Source organism: Bombina bombina, chromosome 5 (assembly GCF_027579735.1).
Source record: "Bombina bombina isolate aBomBom1 chromosome 5, aBomBom1.pri, whole genome shotgun sequence".
Classification (NCBI taxonomy): domain Eukaryota; kingdom Metazoa; phylum Chordata; class Amphibia; order Anura; family Bombinatoridae; genus Bombina; species Bombina bombina.
This window is the reverse complement of record NC_069503.1, coordinates 453097048-453120063: the sequence shown is the minus strand read 5'-3', so window position 1 is coordinate 453120063 and position 23016 is coordinate 453097048. Positions and strand designations below refer to the sequence as shown.

At 39.4% G+C, this 23016-nt stretch overlaps 1 protein-coding gene across 2 annotated transcripts in view; it reads right to left on the bottom strand.

Moving 5' to 3' along the window:
* LOC128659377 (maternal DNA replication licensing factor mcm6) overlaps nt 1-23016 on the bottom strand; it is a 232207-nt gene that overhangs the window by 198458 nt on the left and 10733 nt on the right. The window lies entirely within an intron of this gene.

Sequence of the window (23016 nt, the reverse complement as noted above, 5' to 3'; positions counted from 1 at the left end):
CAAAGCATAATAATGATTAGCGTTTCATGACCAAGAGACTTTCCTTAGAGTTATACTTAAACATTCTGTACACGTGCTACTTCTTTAGTAGCTATAAAAAAAAAAAAACTAAACATGCTTACAAATGCCATAGTGAAATGAATGTATTTTTACAAGACTTGCACTTATTTACTTTTTGTCCAAATATTTGTTTTATATACTGCACTGGTTTTCAAACCTGTCCTCAGGCCTCCAAAACAGACCAGGTTTTCAAGATTACCTTAGATGAGAGTAGGTAAAATAACCATGGTTACTAATCAGCTGATTAATTCACCTGTGCTCTAGTTCAGAAATCTAGAAAATGTGGCTTGTTAGGGAGGCCTGAGGACAGGTTTGAAAACCAGTGATATACTGCAATTAAATATCTTCTAGGGATGTGCATTTTTGACATTTTGGCCGATCCGAATAGAACCCGATTTATTCTTGAATTATTCTTGTGAAAGTGAAACGCACTAAAATCCGTGCAAATCCAGATGTGTTACACTATTACAAGAATAAATCTGACTCAGAAAAGAAACCTAACCCAAGACCCCCAAAAGGTTAAAAAAACAAAAAACAAACACTAGCATTACAAAAAAATAAATAAAAAGCCCACCCTTAAACCCCCCTACTAACACTAAAATCTACACTAAAAATTGCCTTAAAGGAATTTGGTTGGCATTACCCTAGTTGAACTGATTATCTCTTTTGCATCCTAAATACCCTATACTAAAACCAAATTAACCCCCCACCCCAAAAAAAAAATTAAAAAAAAAATTAAAAAAAAATGCCATCCTAAAAAATAAAATCTGCATGATTCAGAAAGAGCATGCAATTTTAAGCAACTTTCCAATTTACTCCTATTAGGAGCCGGTCCATTTTTGGTTCAGCACACTGGGTAGCACTTGCTGATGGTGGTGGCTACATTTAGCAAAAGGGCCAATCACTTCAACTTAGGGCACTGCTCAACAAATGCCCTTTTCAGGGCAATTTTTATAGTAGGCTTTAGTGTTCATTTAGGTATGGGATTTCTTTAAGGGGACTTTAGTTTTAGCATAGGTCATACTGGTTTGGGGTTCTTTATATTAGAAAAAAAATGTAATGCTAATGTTTTTTAGGGAGTCTTAGGTTATGGGTTTTGGGGGAGTTAGATGTTAGGAGGTACTGCGGAATAGGGTTTACTAGTTAAGTAAGTTTATAGAAGTGCGCTATGTGTTGGATTAGGGGGTTACTAGTGTAGCGGGGTAATTTGGGTTCTTTTCTTTTAAACCTAAACGGTTTGTGAGCTTTGAGCTCACATAAAAAGTTTGAGCGTACAATGCAATTGTTTGAGTGATCACATTTACTTTAAACTTGTAATATGCACGCACATTGACGCTCAACACTGCTTATAGAAAATATGGGGATAGGAAATTACCGCAAGTTCAATCAAATGCATTTGCAGTAATTTAAACACTGTGCCACTAATAATGTGGACTTGAGCACACAAAAAAAAAAAAAAAAAAGTGTGACCTCGCGATGTCCTCCTCAGTAGGGATGGGCGAATGTGTAAATTTTCGAATTTCGAATGTAGAACGAATGTTATTACCGAAATTCGAATTCTAAATCCGAATATTCTTAAAAATTCGAAAATCGAATGCTATTTACAGTTTTCGAATGTCACTTTCGAATTCGAATGTTTATAATTATATCGAATGTCCACATTCGAAATTTCGAATTTAACATTTTATTTAACAAATACTATTCAGAAGTTCAATAGTTCATGTGGTAGGGGCGGGAATCTAGTAAATTGATACATAATAGATACAAATATATCATTTCGAATATTGCATAATTCGAATATTACATTTAAAGAAAGCATTAGAAATACTATTACAAACATATAAATTCGAATTTGAATATAAATTCAAATTTTTCAAATTCGAATATTGCATAATTCAAATATTACATTTAAAGAAAAAGCATTAGAAATACTATTACAATCTAAATTCGAATTTTTCGAAAAGACTATTTTCGAATAATCGTAAAATTTGAAACAGAACATTCGAAAACTGAATGTTAGAATGTTATGTAAACATTCGAAATTCGATTCGAACGAACGAACGTGTTAAAATTCATGCCGTTTTTCGAATGTTGCGAAACATTCGCCCATCCCTACTCCTCAGGCCAACGACAGTGCGCCGCTTGTAATCTAGCCCTGAATGAGGTTTGATTTGAAAATTTTTATGTAGGGTGCAAAAATAGTATTTTATTGCTAAAATTTGTATTGAAATTACAACATAATTCATATAAGAACTTAGCTGATAAATTAATTTCTTTCATATTGGCAAGAGTCCTTGAGCTAGTGACGTATGGGATATACAATCCTAACAGGAGGGGCAAAGTTTCCCAAACCTCAAAATGCCTATAAATACACCCCTCACCACACCCACAATTCAGTTTAATAAATAGCCATGAAGTGCGGTGATAAAGAAAAGAGTAAAAAAGCATCAACAAAGGAATTTGGAAATAATTGTGCTTTATACAAAAAATCATAACCACCATAAAAAGGGTGGGCCTCATGGACTCTTGCCATGTAATCTTTCATGCAATTGGCAAGAGTCCATGAGCTAGTGACGTATGGGATAGCAATACCCAAGATGTGGAACTCCACGCAAGAGTCACTAGAGAGGGAGGGATAAAATGAAACCAGCCATTTTCCGCTGAAAAAATAAATCCACAACCCAAAATATGAGTTTTAATCTCATAAAATGAAAGGAAAAAACTAAAATCAGAAGAATCAAACTGAAACAGCTGCCTGAAGAACTTTTCTACCAAAAACTGCTTCCGAAGAAGCAAATACATCAAAACGGTAGAATTTTGTAAATGTATGCAAAGAAGACCAAGTTGCAGCTTTGCAAATCTGATCAACTGAAGCTTAATTCTTAAAAGCCCACGAAGTGGAGACTGATCTAGTAGAATGAGCTGTAATTCTTTGAGTCGGGGCTTGACACAACTCCAAATAAGCTTGATTAATCAAAAGCTTTAACCACGAAGCCAAGGAAATGGCAGAAGCCTTCTGACATTTCCTGGAACCAGAAAAGATAACAAACAGACTAGAAGTCTTCCTGAAATCTTAGTAGCTTTAACATAATTTTTCAGAGCTCTCACCACATCCAAAGAATGTAAAGATCTCTCCAAAGAATTCTTAGGATTAGGACACAAAGAAGGAACAATTTCTCTATTAATTTTGTTAGAATTTACAACCTTAGGTAAGAATTTAAATGAAGTCCACAAAACTGCTTTATCCTGATGAAAAATTAGAAAAGGAGATTCACAAGAGAGCTGATAATTCAGAAACTCTTCTAGCAGAAGAGATGGCCAAAAGAAACAACACTTTCCAAGAAAGTATTTTAATGTCCAAAGAATGCATAGGCTCAAATGGAGGAGCCTGTAAAGCCTTCAAAACTAAATTAAGACTCCAAGGATTGGATTTAATGACAGGTTTGATACGAACCAAAGCCTGCAAAAAACAATGAATATCAGGAAGTTTAGCAATCTTTCTGTGAAATAAGACAGAAAGAGCAGAGATTTGTCCTTTCAAGGAACTTGCCGACAAACCTTTATCCAAACCATCCTGAAGAAACTGTAAAATTCTAGGAATTCTAAAAAGAATGCCAAGAGAATTTATGAGAGGAACACCATAAAATTTAAGTCTTCCAGACTCTATAATAAATCTTTCTAGAAATAGATTTACGAGCCTGCAACATACTAATCACGGAGTCAGAAAAACCTCTGACAAAGCACTAAGCGTTCAATTTCCATACCATCAAATTCAATGATTTGAGATCCTGATGGAAAAACGGACCTTGAGATAGAAGGTCTGGCCTTAATGGAAGTGGCCAAGGTTGGCAACTGGACATCCAAACAAAATCTGCATACCAAAACCTGTGAGGCCATGCTGGAGCCACCAGCAGCACAAACAATTGCTCCATGATAGAGGCGGGAAAATATAAGCTAGTTGATAACACCAAGGAAGTGTCAGCTCATTCACTGCTTCAGCCTGAGGATCCCTGGACCTGGACAGGTACCTGGGAAGTTTTTTGTTTAGATGAGATGCAATCAGATCTATTTCTAGAAGACCCCACATCTGAACAACTTGAGAAAACACATCTGGATGGAGAGACCACTCTCCTGGATGTAAAATCTGGCGCCAAAAACCGGAATGACACACTCGTGTCACGGATGACGCAACCTTGTGAAGGACTCGGCGTCAACTAAGACGCCGGAAATGACGAATTTGCCCAACAAACGTAACTTCGTGCCAAAAAATTCTCACGCCAAGAATGACGCAATAAACTTGGGCATTTTACGCCCTCGCAAGCCTAATTCTGCCAGTAAATTTAAAAGGCAGTCAATTGAAAAAAAAGACTAAACCCCAGGTAAGATTTTTTTTTTCTTTTCCTAAAAAAACATTTCCCAGATATGAAAATGACAGTCTGCAAAAGGAGATATACTGAAACCTGAATCATGGCAAATATAAGTACAATACATATATTTAGAACTTTATATAAATACATAAAGTGCCAAACCATAGCTGAGAGTGTCTTAAGTAATAAAAACATACTTACCAAAAGACACCCATCCACATATAGCAGATAGCCAAACCAGTACTGCAACGGTTATCAGTAGAGGTAATGGAACATGAGAGTATATTGTCGTTCTGAAAAGGGAGGTAGGAGATGAATCTCTATGACCGATAACAGAGAACCTATGCAATAGATCCCCCATGAGGAAAACCATTGCATTCAATAGGTGATACTCCCTTCACATCCCTCTGACATTCACTGTACTCAGAGGAATCAGGCTTCAAAATGCCGAGAAGTGCATATCAACGTAGAAATCTTAGCACAAAAACTTACTTCACCACCTCCATAGGAGGCAACATTTATAAAACTGAATTGTGGGTGTGGTGAGGGGTGTATTTATAGGCATTTTGAGGTTTGGGAAACTTTGCCCCCCCCTGTTAGGATTGTATATCCCATACATCACTAGCTCATGGACTAGTCATACGTCACTAGCTCATTAGATCAGCCAATAGGATTGAACTTCAATCCTATTGGCTGATTGGATCAGCCAATAGGATTTTTCCTACCTTAATTCCGATTGGCTGATAGAATCCTATCAGCCAATCTGAATTCAAGGGACGCCATCTTGGATGACGTCATTTAAAAGGAACCTTTATTCTTTACTTTAACTTAGTTTGAAGAGGATGGCTCCGTGTCGGCTGGATTGAAGATGGACCCGCTCCGCTCCGGATGGATGAAGATAGAAGATGCCGCCTGGATGAAGACTTCTGCCGCTTGGAGGACCACTTGTGCCTGGCTGGGTGAAGACGGCTCAAGGTAGGGAGATCTTCGGGGGGGGGTAGTGTTAGGGTTTTTTTTTAAGGGGGGATTTGGTGGGTTTTAGAGTAGGGTTGGGTGTGTGGGTGGTGGGTTTTAATGTTGGGGGGATATTGTATTTTTTTTACAGGTGAAAGAGCTGATTACTTTGGGGCAATGCCCCGCAAAAGGCCCTTTTAAGGGCTATTTTTAATTTAGTGTAGGGTAGGGATTTTTTTATTTTGGGGGGCTTTTTATTTTATTAGGGGGATTAGATTAGGATGTAATTAGTTTAAGATTTTTGTAATTTTTTTTCTATAATTTAGTTTATTTAATTTAATTGTAATTAATTGCAGGTAGTTTAGGTAATTAGTTTAATTATAGTGTAGTGTTAGGTGTAATTGTAACTTAGGTTAGGGTTTATTTTACAGGTACTTTTGTACTTATTTTAACTAGGAAGTTAAATAGTTAATAAATATTTATTAACTATTGTACCTAGTTAAAATAAATACAAAGTTGCCTGTAAAATAAATATAAATCATAAGCTAGCTACAATATAACTATTAGTTATACTGTAGCTAGCTTAGGGTTTATTTTATAGGTAAGTATTTAGTTTTAAATAGGAATAATTTAATTAATTATGGTAAATTTATTTTGTTTAATTTAAATTATATTTAAGTTAGAGGGGGGTTAGGGTTAGACTTAGGTTTAGAGGTTAAAAAAAATTATAACAGTGGCGACGATGTTGGCAACGGCAGATTAGGGGTTAATAAATTTAATATAGTTGCGGCGACTTTGGGGGGCAGATTAGGGGTTAATAAATATAATGTAGGTGTCGGCGATGTTGGGGCAGTAGATCAGGGGTTCATAAGTATAATGTAGGTGGCGGCGGTGTCCGGAGCGGCAGATTAGGGGTTAATAAGTAATATTAAGGGTGTTTAGACTCTGGGTTCATGTTAGGGTGTTAGGTGCAGACATAGAATTAATTTCCCCATAGGAAACAAAGGGCTGCGTTAGGAGCTGAACGCTGCTTTTTTGCAGGTGTTAGGTTTTTTTTCAACCAGCTTAGCCCCATTGTTTCCTATGGGGAAATCGTGCACAAGCACGTTTTGCCAGCTCACCGCTGACTTAAGCAACGCTGGTATTGAGGTGAGATGTGGAGCTAAATTTTGCTCACTGCTCACCTTTTTGCGGCCAACGCCAGGTTTAAATAAAAACCTGTAATACCAACGTTGTCTTAAGGGAGCGGTGGGAAAAAAAGGCTTGTTAGCAACGCACCCCTGTTACCGCAAAACTCGTAATCTAGGCAATTGTATCTAAGCCTCTTCTGACAGCCCCCTGATTACATTACTCTATTATCTATTGACTCGCATTTTATCCAATTAGTGTAGTGTCTGCCACAACCAACGGGCATAAGGAAAATTATCTATATGGCTCACATGAACTAGCACTCCCCAGTTGTGAAAAGCTAATAAAAAAGCATGTGATAAGAGGCTGTCTGTAGTTGCTTACAAACAGGCTGAAATTTACTGGTTTAAAGGTTATAAACTATATTAATATAACCATGTTCGCTGTGCAAAGCTGGGGAATTGGCAGTAAAGGCGTTATCTTTTTAAACAATAACAATTTTGGTGTTGACTGTCCCTTTAAACCAAGTAAAATAAACATCTGGAGGTTTTACAATACCAATACATAGGAGGTTATAACTCCAATAAAAATTAGAAATGGACACGCAAAAAATACTTTACAAATATTGGACCACATGAAACTGACTGACACCAATATAATTATGATTTTTCTAGTATATTATGAATCTGCAATGTTTTAAGTACAAAATTCAAAGGTGCAGTGCATTATTGTTCTCTTAAAGGAAACCAAAAGAATGTTTCAAATTAGATAATAGAAGTACATTGGAAAGTTGTTTAAAAAAAAATGTATGATCTATCTGAATCATGAAAAACATTTTGGATTTCATGTCCCTTTAAAAAAAGTTTAAATCTGATCCTGGGCTAAACAAGGGAGTTCCATAGTAATAGATGAGAATCCACTGTGTACCAGTTCTATTCTTCAAAAATGCCCCCCCCCCCAAATCTTGCTAACTAAAAGGTGGCAAGACTGTCAAAAGAAATGCAACAGACTTATTACACTTACAGAAAAAAAATGCATAAGAAAAGACACTGTAGTATGAAAAAATGTTAGAATTTAAATTGACTCTGCTCTCCCCAGTAAAGTTTCCTCTTCCAGAAAACTTTATTGATTGCTAAAAAGGCACCTTGCAAATTTCAAATATGCCCCCTCTTTTTGTGAGAATTGTCAGAGGGCAGCCTGCCCCAGCAAGCATTGGCAAGGATTTTCACTTCCTATCCAGCTCATTTTAGATAAAGACAGCCCAGTGTCAAAACTTGGGGGGGGGGGGGGGGGAAGATTTTTATAATACGCTTCCCATCAAGTAGCTGAAAGCACTTTAAATCTCAGACTATTATTAAACCAGTTATTGTCTACCTTAAAAGGGACAGCAACACTTATATAATAATAATATAACATGTTAAAATTGACACTAGACATGTGCGATTCGGTTCGATTCGGAAATTCGGATCGAACCGAATCTCCAAATTAAAATAGTGCAGAATCTACAGAATAAATCTGAATAACTTTGGATTTATTCGTTAGATTCGGATGGCCATGGATTACACTAGTATTGTACAGTATATTCGGTTATATCACTCTGCTATGGGTTACACCTAATGTACCGTATATAATACTAGTCTAATCCCACCTAACACTTACCGAAATTCCGAACCGAACCGAATCCAGCCGAATTTATTTGAATCCGAATGAATCCGAAACAAATCCGAACCGATTCAAATTTTTCCGAATTCGAATCGCTCCGAACCGAAATTAAAAAAAATCCGAATCGATCGAAACCGAACCGAATTTGACACCAAATAATAATACTTAATGCACCTCCTTTTAATAATGGGTTCTGCCATTTCACACTTCAGGTATTTAAAGGAGAGTTACTGCACATGTGAAAACTTGTCAGCACTTAGAAGTTAGTGAAATATTTTAAGATGGTGGCACTCATGACTAGAGGAAGGCTGAGAATAACCTCAATACTAAGCTTATCAAGTATTTAGTGTTTAATGTCCCTTTAATTATGCATAGCAAAACAACCTTGCAATATACATTCATATAGGGTTTTTTGTCCTCTTTACTTGTAATTTAAGTCTGAAAATTTTTGACCTTCCTGTCCTGAAAACGCCACATATCGATCTTCAATTTACGGTGTGTTATTTTTGCTAAAGGCAAACAATGGACATTTTGTTAATACAATGACAGTGGGAAGCCCTGCTGTCCCAGATGCAAATCCAGATTGTATAAATAAGGAAAGTGGTAAGTGGAATTTGTCCATTGAAAAATAAGTGCAGCAAACAAGGTGTAGATCTGTTATTACTTTCATTCTCTGCTGCTTTGTTAATCTACTGAAAGACTGCAATATAATGCAATTACAAGGTGTTTGCTGTTCCATTAAAGGGATGCAAAACTCAAAATTAAATTCTAACTTACTATGGTATTTTAATTTGACTTGTTCTCTTGGTATCCTTTCTGGAAGAGCATACCCAGGCAGGCTCAAGAGTGTCCATGTGTCTGGAGCACTATATGATAGCAAGTTTGCAAGAATGTTATACATTGTTACAGACACTGCTGCCATTAAGTGCTTGACTATGTACAACATTGCTGCAACCATTGTAAAAGTGAATAGCATTTTTAGTTTATTGTCCCTTTTATGGTATCCAATGTATTGTTCTTTAAAATGTTAAATGATTGAAAAGAACTGCCAGGAGAACACTCAACGTACTGGAACTTTTAACAGCTGTGATAAATCAATTTCTTCACATTAGAAGTAGAAACATTCTGCACCAGTGGATATATAGCTTAGCTATTTCAACCATTTCAAGATCAATAAACAGAATGCTATTAAATTGGTTTTAAAAAAAAATATATGCCTAATAAATTGCGTGATAAAATAAACCGTAAAAACAAAAATTATGCAATCTAAAAGTAAAGCTAAAACATCATACATTTTCTGAAACCTGAGCAAAAAAATCCAGTAGAATGGATGAACCAAGTTCCTGTGTGAAATAAAGATAACCTGCAATTTTTTTTTTTTAAAGCATTATATTGTAATGTAGGTGTTTTCTCCTTCACGATCAGAACCAAAAATCCATTTTAACTTACTGAAGTGTATTACATTGTTTGCAAACATCTCCTTTACCTTTATTTTGTCATTTAAAACAGCTGCTTTGTTTCTTATGATACTATCTGTACTGAAAATATAAATGCATTTGCATTCTGTGTTGAAAACCATGTAAACAAGATACAATAGCACTTATTCACCTCCCAGTAGGAGAGAAAGTGCAGGACACTAAGATCTGGATTTTCACCAAACTTAGAGTTAGTTTCCATTGAGGTGGTAAAGTGTGGACACTGGTGGCAACTTAAAAAAAATCTCCATAAATTAATTTTACTACTGGTTTCCACAAATTACCACCTCAATGGAAACTAGGCCTTAATGTGTTGTGTTGCACTTTCAACGGAACAAAGTGGCTCAGAAAATTGCTGAATGTGGCTCGCAGTTCTTCAGCATTCAGATTGGCCCAAAATAGACTTATGCACATGTGTCTAATAAAGAGCAAACATGAGTAGGTTTGCTTTTTCTGCAGACTACTTATTTAAATGGGCATACTTTGCAGACAGAAACTTTACACTAGTGTCCCTTTAAGGTTTGAGGAGTGACTAAATTGTTGAAAAGCATTTTTATCCTTTCCTGAATCCTATATGGATATCATTTTCTGCAAGTATTTCTGAGCAAATAGCCATAGTCTCAGCAGCCAAATACAATGTCTATATAGGTCTAGCTAAACAACTGGGTAAGTGACATTTATCTAGAGATCATTTAGAAGTGTATAGATGTAGAAGAGCTAAATGGAGAATGAAAATAAAACTCTTAGTGCATACTTTAAGAACAAGTGTGCACTGAAGATAAATAACAAAGACCTCTATATATTTCATGATAAAATGGAAAAGCAACAAGCGGCCTGATAATACACCAGTTATACAGGATTTCACTGATTCTAGTCCCATGCAACACAGTTTGAGTCCTGATATGTAACTATTAACATTTTTAATAAAAAAAATAAAAAGTTTATTTCTGAACATATTTAACCCGTGTGCATAATGGATTGTTTATCAATCTGTAGAAGGTCATTACAAAAATGAAAGTTGCTTTAGTTCACAGGTTCAAATCACACCCAGGGCCAGGAAATATATACTTTTAAAATGTTATGTTTTAGACAGCCCAAAAAAATTAGTACTAAATTAACCCCTCCCCCCAAGCCTTAGTAAATTATTGTATTGCAGAGTCTCCCATTTATAATGTCAAGGCACAGGCAACTACAGTGAAATGGTATGAACTAGAGCTGTTTATTAAAAATGTAAAAATGTGTATCATACAAATAGCTGCAATCATTCTGTGGACATTTTTTTAGTATTTGTTTCACTAACAAATGTCAAATTATTAATAAATGCACATCTATTTCAAGAAGTTTTGCTGAAACACTGCTTCAATTATCATTGAGATAGTCCTAAGAGCATACCTAGGTAGCTAGCATACACTTGCCTGGAACACTGTAGTGCAGCACTTTGGCAAGAATGCTTTTAACAATGTTATATAGGTTTGAGCACTAGAAGACAGTAGTGTGGGCACAGAGTCCTACATTATTGAAAGCATTCTTAATAAAACTGCTGTAAAATATTGCTCCAGACAAATGCACACTACCTACCTAGGTATGCTCTGCAACAAAGGACACCAAGAGAACAAAGTGATGTTGCCAACAGAAGCAAAAAGCTGCTGTTTTTTTAATTGTATGCTTTATATGAATAATCAAAAAAAGAGAATTTGTGAACTTAAACTGAAAAAAAAAAAAAAAAAAAAAAAACACACACGTGAAATTATGCTCTTAACCCCTTGGCTGCAAAAGCAAGTTAATTCAAATAAAAAAAAATTTATACTTACCTGATAAATTAATTTCTTTCATGGTGGAGATAGTCCACGATACATTACTCCTAGGAATTACTCTTCCTTACCACTAGGAAGCGGCAAAGATTCCCAAACCCCAAGAACTCTATAAAACCCCTCCCACCTCACACATACCCCAGTCTAATGTATAACCAAGCGAGGTAAGAAAAAGGAATAAGAGCTATAAAAGGAGCAGGCAAAAAAAGATTTGCTAAAGAAATACTAAACCTAAAAACAGGGTAGGGGACTCTACTCACCAACATGAAAGAAAATAATTTATCAGCTAATCATAAATTATGCTTTCTTTCATACAGGTAGTAAGAGTCGACTATCCATTACTCCTGGTAACCAATACCCAAGCCATCCAGTCCATGAGTAATAACATAATAGGGAGTATTTAAAAAAAAAATATTTTTTCACTGAAAAATTAAATTCACAACCCCAATAAAAATAAAGTATTTTTTTTGAATGCACAAAAAAAAAGAAAAATCAAATCAGGCAAGAAAAAAAAACAGCAGAGAACTCCCTGAAGGACTTTCTGCCAAAGGCTGCCTCAGAATAAGCAAAAACAGAGGCAACAGATCTAGTAGAATGAGCAGTAATCCATTGCGGTGGAGGCTTACCCACCTCCAAGTAAGCCCTTTGAATAAAAAATTTCAACCAAGAAGCCAAACAGCGGAAACTATTTCCTTCACTCTGCTCACAATCTAATACTCTCCCTCCTCTCTCGTTACCTCCTCACATTCCCATCTATAGGACTTCTCCAGACTGGCTTGTCGAACTTCTGCCTCATTCCACAAGATTCTCCCCTAGTTTTGAAAGACTCTACTGTTCAGGGATGCATGCAAACTACAGTAACATTTCCTAACCCCAGTTCCTCAACAGTGCAACTCTCGGCAGGACCCTCTACCTATTTGATCCCTATAAAATGTCACTTTGTATACCACGTCTTTGTTTATAGTGCTGAAGAATCAGACAACGATAACCACATTCTTAGGATCAGGACATAAAGAAAGGACAACAATCTCTCTGCTTATGTAGTCTGAAAAAACAACTTAAGGCAAAATATTAAATGTAGCCTGTAAAACTGGCGGATGATGGATGATGAGTAGTCATAAACGACTCCTCGTCCCAGGGATATAGAGATATATCTCAAAACTATCATCTGAGGTTGCCGTGTTCCTTGTTCAGAGAGGAATTATCTGAGGTTGCTGTGTTCCTTGTTCAGAGAGGAATTGACAAGTATTTTGGCTCTGGACTGACCATAATAGGTGGTATCAGACTGATATACTACAAGAAAGTTTTACTCTGTGAAAACCATTACTGGGTTAAAAAGAAGCTGCTCCCAGGGATATATCACCATAGAACAGGCAAAGAAATGTTATTGAGCTGGTTGTTCGTTCCTGTGAGTGAGCTTCTCTGTACATGTGAACATACAAAAATACACACACACACACAAACACAGTTGTACTCCTATGTTTACATACCCTGGCAGAATTTATGATTTCTTGGCCATTTTTCAGAGAATATGAAAGATAAAAACTTTTTTCACTCATGGTTAGTGTTTGGCTGAAGCCATTTATTATCAATCAACTGTGTTTACACTTTTTAAATCATGATAACAGAAACTACCCAAATAACCCTGATCAAAAGTTTACATAACCTGGTGATTTTTGCCTGATGCACACAAGTTGACACAAAGGAGTTTGAATGGCTTTTAAAGGTAACCATTCTTGCCTGTGATCTGTTTGCTTGTATTTAGAGAGAGTGAGTGAGAGTGAGTGAGTGAGTGAGAGTGAGTGAGTGAGTGAGAGTGAGTGTGTGAGTGAGAGTAAGTGTGTGAGTGAGAGTAAGTGTGTGAGTGAGAGTAAGTGTGTGAGTGAGAGTAAGTGTGTGTGTGTGTGTATATATATATATATATATATATATATATATATATATATATATATATATATATATGTGTGTGTGTGTGTGTGTGTGTGTGTGTGTGTGTGTGTGTGTGTGTGTATATATATATAAAAAGGTCAATGAGTTTCTGGACTCTTGACAGACCCTTGCATCTTTCATCCAGTGCTGCACTGCTGTTTCTGGATTCTGAGTCATGGGGAAAGCAAAAAATTGTTAAAGGATCTGCAGGAATAGGTAGTTGAACTGTATAAAACAGGAAAGGGATATAAAAAGATATCCAAGGCAATTGAGAAAGCAAATCAGCAGTGTTCTAATCAAGAAGTGGAAAATGAGGGGTTCTGTTTGATAACATACTGCATTCATCTTGCCATCAATTCTGACCAAATTTCCTGTGCCTTTGTAGCTCACACATCCCCAAAATATCAGCGATCCACCTCTGTGTTTCACAGTAGGAATGGTGTACCTTTCATCATAGGCCTTGACAACACCTCTCCAAATGTAGCGTTTATGGTTGTGGCCCAAAAGCTAAATTTTGGTCTCATCACTCCAAATGACTTCATGCCAGAAGTTTTGAGGATTGTCTTTGTGCTTTGGCGTATTGTAAGCAGGATACTGTAGCATTTGCGTAGCAATGGCTTTCTTCTGGCGACTCGACCATGCAGCCCATCTTTCTTCAAGTGCCTCCTTATTGTGCATCTTGAAACAGCCACATCACATGTTTTCAGAGTCCTGTATTTCACCTGAAGTTATTTGTGAGTTTGTCTTTGCATCCCAAACAAATTTTCCTGGCAGTTGTGGCTGAAAATTTAGTTCGTCTACCTGACCGTGGTTTGGTTTCGACAGAACCCCTCATTTTCCATTTCTTGATTAGAGTTTGAACACTGCTGATTTGCATTCTCAATTCCTTGGATATCTTTTTACATCCCTTTCCTGTTTTATACAGTTCAACTACCTTTTCCCAAAGATCCTTTGACCATTCTTTTGCTTTCCCCATGACTGAATCCAGAATTGTCAGTGCAGCATTGGATGAAAGATGCAAGGGTCTGTCAGGAGTCCAGAAACTCATTGACCTTTTATACACACACACACCCCCACACTAATTACAAGAAAACAGATTACAGGTGAGGATGGTTACATTTAATAGCCATTCAAACCCCTTTGTGTCAACTTGTGTGCATGTTATCAGGCCAAAATCACCAGGGTATGTAAACTTTTGATCAGGGTCCTTTGGGTAGTTTCTGTTGACATTATGATTTAAAAAGAGTAAACACAGTTGACTGATAATAAATGGTTTTAGCCAAACACTAACTATGAGTGAAAAGTTTGTGTTATCATTCGTATTCTATGAAAATGGCCAAGAGATCATAAATTCTGCCAGGGTATGTAAACTTATGAGCACACACACATACATACATACCCCCCCAATATACACTTGTCCACCAGCAAATAAGCAGCAGACAGCCAAACATATCAGCAGCAATATTGTATTATCGATCCATAGAGGGACCCAAAAGACAAGTCCCTGTGACCACTCATGGAAGCTTTATGATAACATAACCAAAATACATCCCTCTAAAAAGCACTGTACTCTGAAGGGAAACCCAACCTCAATATAGACTGAAAAACCCTTACGGAAGAATCAAATGCACATCTTCATTCTGGAACCACCTTCAGCAGAGGCAAAGTAAAGACTGAGGTATGTATGAGGGGTTTTATTGGGTTCTTTGCCTCCTCCTAGTGGTAAGCAAGAGTAATTCCCAGGAATAATGGATCCTGGATTCTCCCCAGCTGTATGAACGAAAATAGCATTCATGTTTAAATTCTCACTCAGTGCAAAAAAGTAGCCAAAAAAAACCATTGAAATCAAATTAAAATCTCCTGTTGAAGGGTAGATCATTCACATTAGTTGTACTTTCACTGGGGGAATAGTATTGAGATATTAAATTTCCCTCAATATTGCTGTAACTAGGAATTTCTCAGCTTTATCAAATTAGAGAGAGCTTTAACTTAAATGTATATTTTAGTCTTTGAATTACACCTAAAATCCAAGTTATAAATAATAAACCCACCAGAAGCACATAGTAGCATTCTTTGTTTCATGAAAACGTATAGTCCAAGCAGTTGGGAGTAGCATGAGCATTACAAATTTCCAAATTGAATAAAATAAAAAAAAAAAAAAAAAAACTCTTTATGAGAACTTCCGGTGGGCTGGACTAAGAGAAAGCAGCAACAGCAAGGAGCTCCGTGCTTTGACCCTCTTACATTAGGCTAAATACAGCCTGGGCTTCCCAAACTGACCCTGGCACGAGAGCCCCAAGTGAACTTTGTATCCAGCGATCTCTCCTTGGCAGATTTTGCTGCCCGGAGTGGGGGACTTCACCTGTTGTACCGCCATAGAGATCGGGTGAGCGCTACATCGCTCCACCACCGGAAGGCCGCTAAGGACACAGACCCCAGAAAAGCACAGCCGAGAGGGGTGGAAGCCCCCTGTGACCCTGTGGAGAGCTTGGAGACTACAAGCAAGTGGAGCAGCGGCAGTGGAAGCCGAGGAAAAGCGGGTAAGGGAGAAGGGACATAGCGGCACAGATACCGGAGTCCCCAACAATCCCCGCACGCCTTTAAACCCCACTTGCGAACCTTCCTGACTAGGCATACCTGAGTGCTCTTGGAGGGATCGCTGAGAGGGGTGCTCGGAGCCCTGCAACCGACTCAGATACACAGAATCCGCTTTTGGCGCGAAAATCGGCGCCATCTTGAGTAGCGGCAGAACAGGGAACAAGGAGGCAAGGGCAGAGGGTAAGCGCTGACCACACCGAACAGCACCAAGCACAGGGTGGTGGAGGGAGCGGGACATTTCAGGAGCTGAGCCTCATACACTGATCCTGAATCAACGGGCTCTTATACAGATGTCCTCCCTCTCCTTCTTAGGCCCCTTTTTAACAATAACGATACCGGAACACTGCCTGAGATTTAAACACTGATTGCTTTCACCCCTCTTGCCCCAGAAATAAACCCTGCAACACAGAACATTACAAGACACTAATATGGTTGCTAAGACCATTTCTGTCTCCCTGGTGAGACATCTGGGACCATACAGCCATATAAGCTGACACTGTTTATATCTCTCTGGCCCCCTGTGAAGAGCAAGCTGCAAAGTGTGGGATTTGACATAAAGGGACATTGGATCTGATCAGAAGTGACTAACTTTCACAAGACAGTGCCTGGGATAGCTTTAATAGGCACAGATCCATTTAAAACGCAGGGCAGGGAGATTCTTGCCATAGTGCCCTTCCTTATAAATCTGTCATACCCTGTATACTGTGTCATTATAGAAATGGAACTCGGAACTGTGTGTGTGGAAAATGCAGTACTGAAGCAGGAGTGATTGGTTTTATTTGTACAGAACAACTGAATAGGTTAACCTGAACTCAGACACTCAGAGCCTACTTGATAGTTGAAAGTTGTAATTTGTACTGCATCACGGTCATTGTGTAGTGTGGTTTGGCTTAAACTAGGGTCATTACATTTAATCTCACTGTATTATTCTATAACTAACCTTGCAATTTCTACCCTGTTGTTTTTTCCTTTTTTTTTCCTTTTTTTTTTCAATTTACTTTATGGGTACATGGAGAGATTTTTAACTAACCACGCAATGTCAAGCCGTAACAAAAATAGTGAGAGAAAAAATAGAGCGGCCACAGAACAAGCCTCTCAAAGCTCTATTACAGACCCATTTCAGGAAAGCAGTCAGATAGACACACACCCTATAGTAAAACAGATTTCGATGCTATTTATGCCTAAGATTGATAATTTATAAAGAGGGGTTGACACTCTCACTGACGATGTCAAGCAGTTCTCTACCAGGGTGGCTGAGGCAGAGGGCAGAATCTCTGACTTAGAAGACAGCAATGTAGCCACCACCAATAAAATTAGGAATCTGGAAAGACAGGCTCTCACTTTACAATTAAAAGTAGACAATATGGAAAACAGATCACGACGCAATAATGTGCGTCTACTGGGCCTCCCAGAAAAGGTTAAACCAGGTGACATACTCCAGTTTGTTGAAAGGACACTACCCACTTTGCTAAACATTCCACTTAGAGACCTAGATGGAGGAGTTGAGAGAGCGCATAGTGTAGGAGCAGAACAGCCAGGCGTAGACAGATCGCAGCCCCGCCCTATCATGATTAAATTCTTACATTTTCAAACAAAAACAGCCATCATGAGAGCATACAGAAAGTTGCACCATTTAACTTTTGAAAATGCACGCTTACTGCTATTTCAAGATTTCTCTGCAGACCTCACACGCAGGCGCAGAGAGTTCTCACCTATCTGCTCTAAGTTACATAGAGAGGGCAAGCAGGCCTTTCTTCTATACCCTGCTAAGCTGAAAATCATTACCCCCAGGGGACCAAAATTCTTCAACACCCCACAGGAAGCCCAAGAATTTGTAGAGAAGGGGGACTCCCCTGCGCATAGCCCAGTCAGGGAACAGGATGGGGGGGACCTAGGCTGAGGAGAATAATTGAATGAGCGTCTATAGCACGACACTCTAGTCATGAAACTAAGTAAATATTACATGATGGCTCAGGATTTGTGTAAAGAGTTACAGGTTGAGTTATTATGTACAAGTTATGTTTTAAGGTTTGTTGTCCTTGCAGGGATGCTTATACTGGTAAGGAAAAAACAACACCATACCACTCAGCAGAAAGATCCGGCTGAGGTTCATGGGACAATTGTTTATGCTCAATTGATTGTAAAGTGTTTTACACATTGTTTGAAATATATTACTGTAAGAAAGTTGTTGCAATTGCAATATCAGGCTGCTATGTTAAATGTGATCATAAACACTCTTTTTTCTATCATAGAACAACTTATGCAACCAGATCTAGGCTGTGGCCCGGTGGTGGCTCGTCGCAGAGGGAGGCTGAACCGGGAGCCTGTACAATGCGATGAGGTTGGTGGTGGTGTACTGTGGTGGTTTGTTTGTTTTTTTTTTTTGTTTTTTTTTCTCCTTCTCCCCTCCTTTCTCTCCTACCCTCCCTTCAACTCCCTGGTCACTATCTGGCTACCTCCACACCTTACACACATATACCCAATTTTGCAAACTCATGGGATCTGTCCGAATAATTAGAATTTAATCTCTACTCCTGGAACATTGGGGGCATACACTCCCCAATAAAGAGAAAAACTATCCTCACTCAGCTCAGAAAAAAGAAAGCAGACATAGCGTTCCTACAGGAAACGCATCTTTTAGACCCTGAACATGAGAAACTGAAATCAGACTGGGTTGGGAGGGTTGAGTATGCATCATATAGCTCGGCTAGTCGGGGTGTAGCGATACTAGTGGGGAAGAGACTTGAACACGAAATAACAGAAGTACGCAAGGATCCAGAGGGTAGATACATACTAGTACAGATAAACATTGCAGGAAAATCCTATACGCTATGCAATATCTATGCCCCCAACCAGAAGGATAGGAGCTTTTGGAACGCTCTAGTGGCAGCTATCACCCCCTATTTGGGCACTCATATTATCCTGGGAGGGGATTTTAATCTCACCCCCAACTCTCATTGTGATAGGCTTAGGGATCCACAAAAAGGGCCACCTGGCAAGGCTATCAGACCCTCAGAAAAATTTGAAAAAGATATTTTTGCACTTCTGGGCGATTCCCTGGATGTGGTAGACATTTGGAGACAGCTTAACCCTGATGGAAAAGACTACACATGCGCGTCGCGTGCCTCCCCTACCCTGTCTCGGATAGACCTCTTTTTGGTCTCAAACTCACTGCTTCCACTCGTTATCGACACCAAGATTGGGGAAGTGATGGTTTCGGACCATGCCCCAATAGCGCTTTTCTTGGATGGGAACCTCCCGGCCTCTAACAGACGTACTCTCAAGTTCCCGAAGCATCTAATTCACTCACAGGAATTTCAAAATTACCTGGTGCAATCCTGGGATGATTATCGGGCAAATAATGCCCAACCCACAGACTCCCCTGAACTGTTCTGGTCCGCAGCTAAAGCGGTTCTGGCAGGTAACATTATCGCCTTTCTAGCTCGCAGGAAGCGACAATGTACGGAAAGGATTGAGAGACTGAGGGAGGCCCTGGCCGAGACTTACCGCACCTACTGTACGACACCCTCTGTTCTGAACCACGGCAATTATATTGCTTTGAAAAAGGAATATGATGCTCTGCTGGCTAGCCGGGCCTCACAGGATCTATTACGATCCAGAGGCAAATATTATAGATTTGGGGATAAATCCGGGAAACTGATGGCAACCCTGGTAAACACCCCCACATCCTCTAAACACATAGCGGCATTGAGAACCCAAGGCAAAATTGTGAAGGATGCAGAGTCCATTGCGAAAGTGTTCGCAACATATTACTCTACTTTATACTCCAGCGAACGCTCAAATGATGTGGAGCTGAGGGATAAGTTCTGGGAAGGCGTTAACATCCCACAGATATCAGAGTCCCAGTTAGAGAAATTAAATGCTCACATAGGAGAAGAGGAGATCCAGAGGACAATAATGGCAATGTCACTGGGTAAGGCCCCAGGCCCTGATGGGCTACCGGTGGAGTTCTACCGGCTTCTTAAGGGACAAGTCTCCCCAGTTTAAGCAGCTCTTTACTCCTCGTATTTTGGGGGGGAGAGAGCACCGACACCTGAGTTCTCCGCAGCATACATCACCTTGATCCCGAAGACGGGTAAGGATAGCTTAGCACCAGAATCATACCGTCCGATTTCGCTACTAAACTCGGATTACAAGATTCTGACAAAACTATTGGCCGAGAGGCTCAAATATATCTTACCAGATATTATTCACAGTGACCAAACGGGATTCATGCACGCAAGGTCCTCGGTGGTAAATGTTCGCCGTGTCCTACAAGTTATACAACACTATTGGACCAACAAACATAATGACTCCGTTAAAAATGGTAAGGAGGCCTTCCTGCTGTCCCTGGACGCAGAGAAGGCCTTCGATCGCGTCGAATGGGACCACCTTTTTCATACATTGACCAGGGCCAACTTCTCCGGCCCGTTCCTTGATTTTATCAGGAACCTATACCACTCTCCTTACGCCAACATAATTGTTAATAATACCTTTTCACCCAATATTCAGCTCCACAGAGGAACGCGACAGGGTTGTCCCCTGTCGCCTCTACTCTTCAACATAGCCCTCGAACCTCTGGAGATAACACTTCGGCAGGTGTTTCCTGGCATTGATATCTTGGGCCAGCCACAACACCTGGCGTTATACGCGGACGACATGCTGTTGTTTGTTCAAGACCCTCAAACACATATTCCGACGGTTCTGGAGTCACTTACTGACTTTGGCCGGTTCTCCGGGTACAAGGTGAACACACAGAAATCGGAGATCTTGTGGTTACACCGAAAGTTCTCTGGGGAAGGAGACTTCCCGTTCACGGTGGCTAGAGGAGACATCACATATCTAGGCGTTAAGATCTCGGCCAACCCCAACAAACTATATGCTAACAATCTAACACCCATTTGCATGAAACTACAAACTCAGATGAATAGCTGGAGATCCCTACCTCTCTCGTTATCGGGCAGGATTAACCTGCTAAAAATGATGGTCTTGCCCCGCCTCCTCTACCCGCTCTTAATGTTGCCTTTGCTTCTGTACAGGGCCGACATTAAAATGTTAAACTCGGCAGCAACCCGCTTCATATGGCGGGGGGGGCAAACCACGTATCTCAAGAGAAAAACTGAGCATGAACTTCCTCAATGTAGGCCTGGCTCTGCCAGATTTCAGATTGTACAATTGGGCCGCTCTAATTCGCCTGGTGCTGGACTGGCAGGTAGGTACACATCATTTCTGTCAGTATCCTATGGAGCAGGCTATCTTGGGGAATATCTCCCTGGCATATCTGCCACACATCACAAATATGAGGACAATAAAAACGCTAGGCCTTAACACACTATTTACAGACCCCTTAAGGGCCTGGCACCAGGCTCACAAATTCTTGAAGAAATCGTGTGGTGCCTCCAGTTACCTACCAATGGTCAAAAACCCAGACTTTCCAGCGGGCTCCGACTCACGGCCCTTCCTGATCTGGGAACAAAAAGGATTGAGATCACTTAAACAATTACGGGACCCACTTTCAAGGGACATAAAGACCTTCGGGGCCTTGCAAAGAGAGTTCGATCTCCCCAGGACCCACTTTTACGCCTTCTTGCAGGTGAGACATTATGTCACTACCTTACTAAGAAACACTCCGGAACTCTGGGAGAGCTCTCCCTTTCGGGTTACCCAAACTCTTTATCAGATAGGGAGATTCTCCCTGTCTGAGATTTACCAGGCGCTCATACATCGATACTCGGAGGGCATACACGAGAGGATACGGGAGAGTTGGGTCAGGGAGGGGATCGGGGGAATTACGTGGGAGGATATACGGCTTGGACTGGAAAGAACTAAATCAACCACTCTGTCTGCCATGTTCAGGGAAACCCAGGTGCGCTTTCTCCATAAAGCCTATCTCACTCCAAAGCATTTGGCCAAATGGATACCCTCACACCCTAATGAGTGTTCAAAGTGCTCCATAGAGGCTCCTAACCTCTTGCATTACCTGTGGGAATGCCCATCAGTTAGACAGTTTTGGGGTAAAATCCAATACTGGATCAATCAAATCTTACAGATAAGATTCACACTTCAGCCTGAAACGGTTACTTTCCTACACTGGGCACGACAGAATAAACAACAGGATGCAGTGCTGAGCTTGGTGCTACTTATAGCCAGAAAATGCATTCTAAAAAGCTGGACGGTGAGAAGGGGACCTTCTTTCCAAGGCTTCAAAAACTTACTCAGATCACAGATATTTATTGAACAGATGGATGTTAGGATGGACGTGCAAAATAGACTGGGCCTCTTCCTACACAAGTGGCACAGGCTTATACTAACCTTTGAATTAGAAATCCAGAGACTGATCCTGGTACCATTTAAAGATTCAACTGTTTTTGTTGAGGGGGAACTGAGAGGTGAATGGGAACATTTATTTATTGAAACAACACCCCTGGGTTGAATTTACTTCCCTTCTCCCCCTCCTCGGCATTGCCCTTCACACTCACCTCCCCCCCCCCCTCTTCACCCTTCTCTCTCCTCTTTTTTTTTTTTTTTTTTTTTTTTTTTCCCACACCGCCACCGCCGGGCCACAAATTGAGGCACCTTAGATGATCACATAGCATGTTCCTAAGTTTTACGTTAGATTTGATGTTTAGTTTACTTTAGTTAGATATTAGATAGTAAGGTTAACTTTTTGGAAAATAAGAAAAAGTGGGCTGAGCGGACACATGGTAAGGTCAGTACGTATGCTTAACAAATATATACTGCAGATATGAACAACTAGGAGTGTTGCATCAACCATTATACTATAACCGGTTTTCTTATCAATTTGTTGTAACGAATACAGAGGATTTGTGCATCATTAATATTATGATTATGTATCTTTTCTGCAATTGCATTGCTGTTGTCTGACGATGTGTGTTTTGTTCAACCCAATTTCAATAAAAATGATATGTGAAAAAAAAAAAACTCTTTATGCTTTAAAATTACATCAAATTTCCAAACTGACTCAGTAAAATGTACTACCGAGTACTGAAAAAAACTTAAATAACCCAAAGG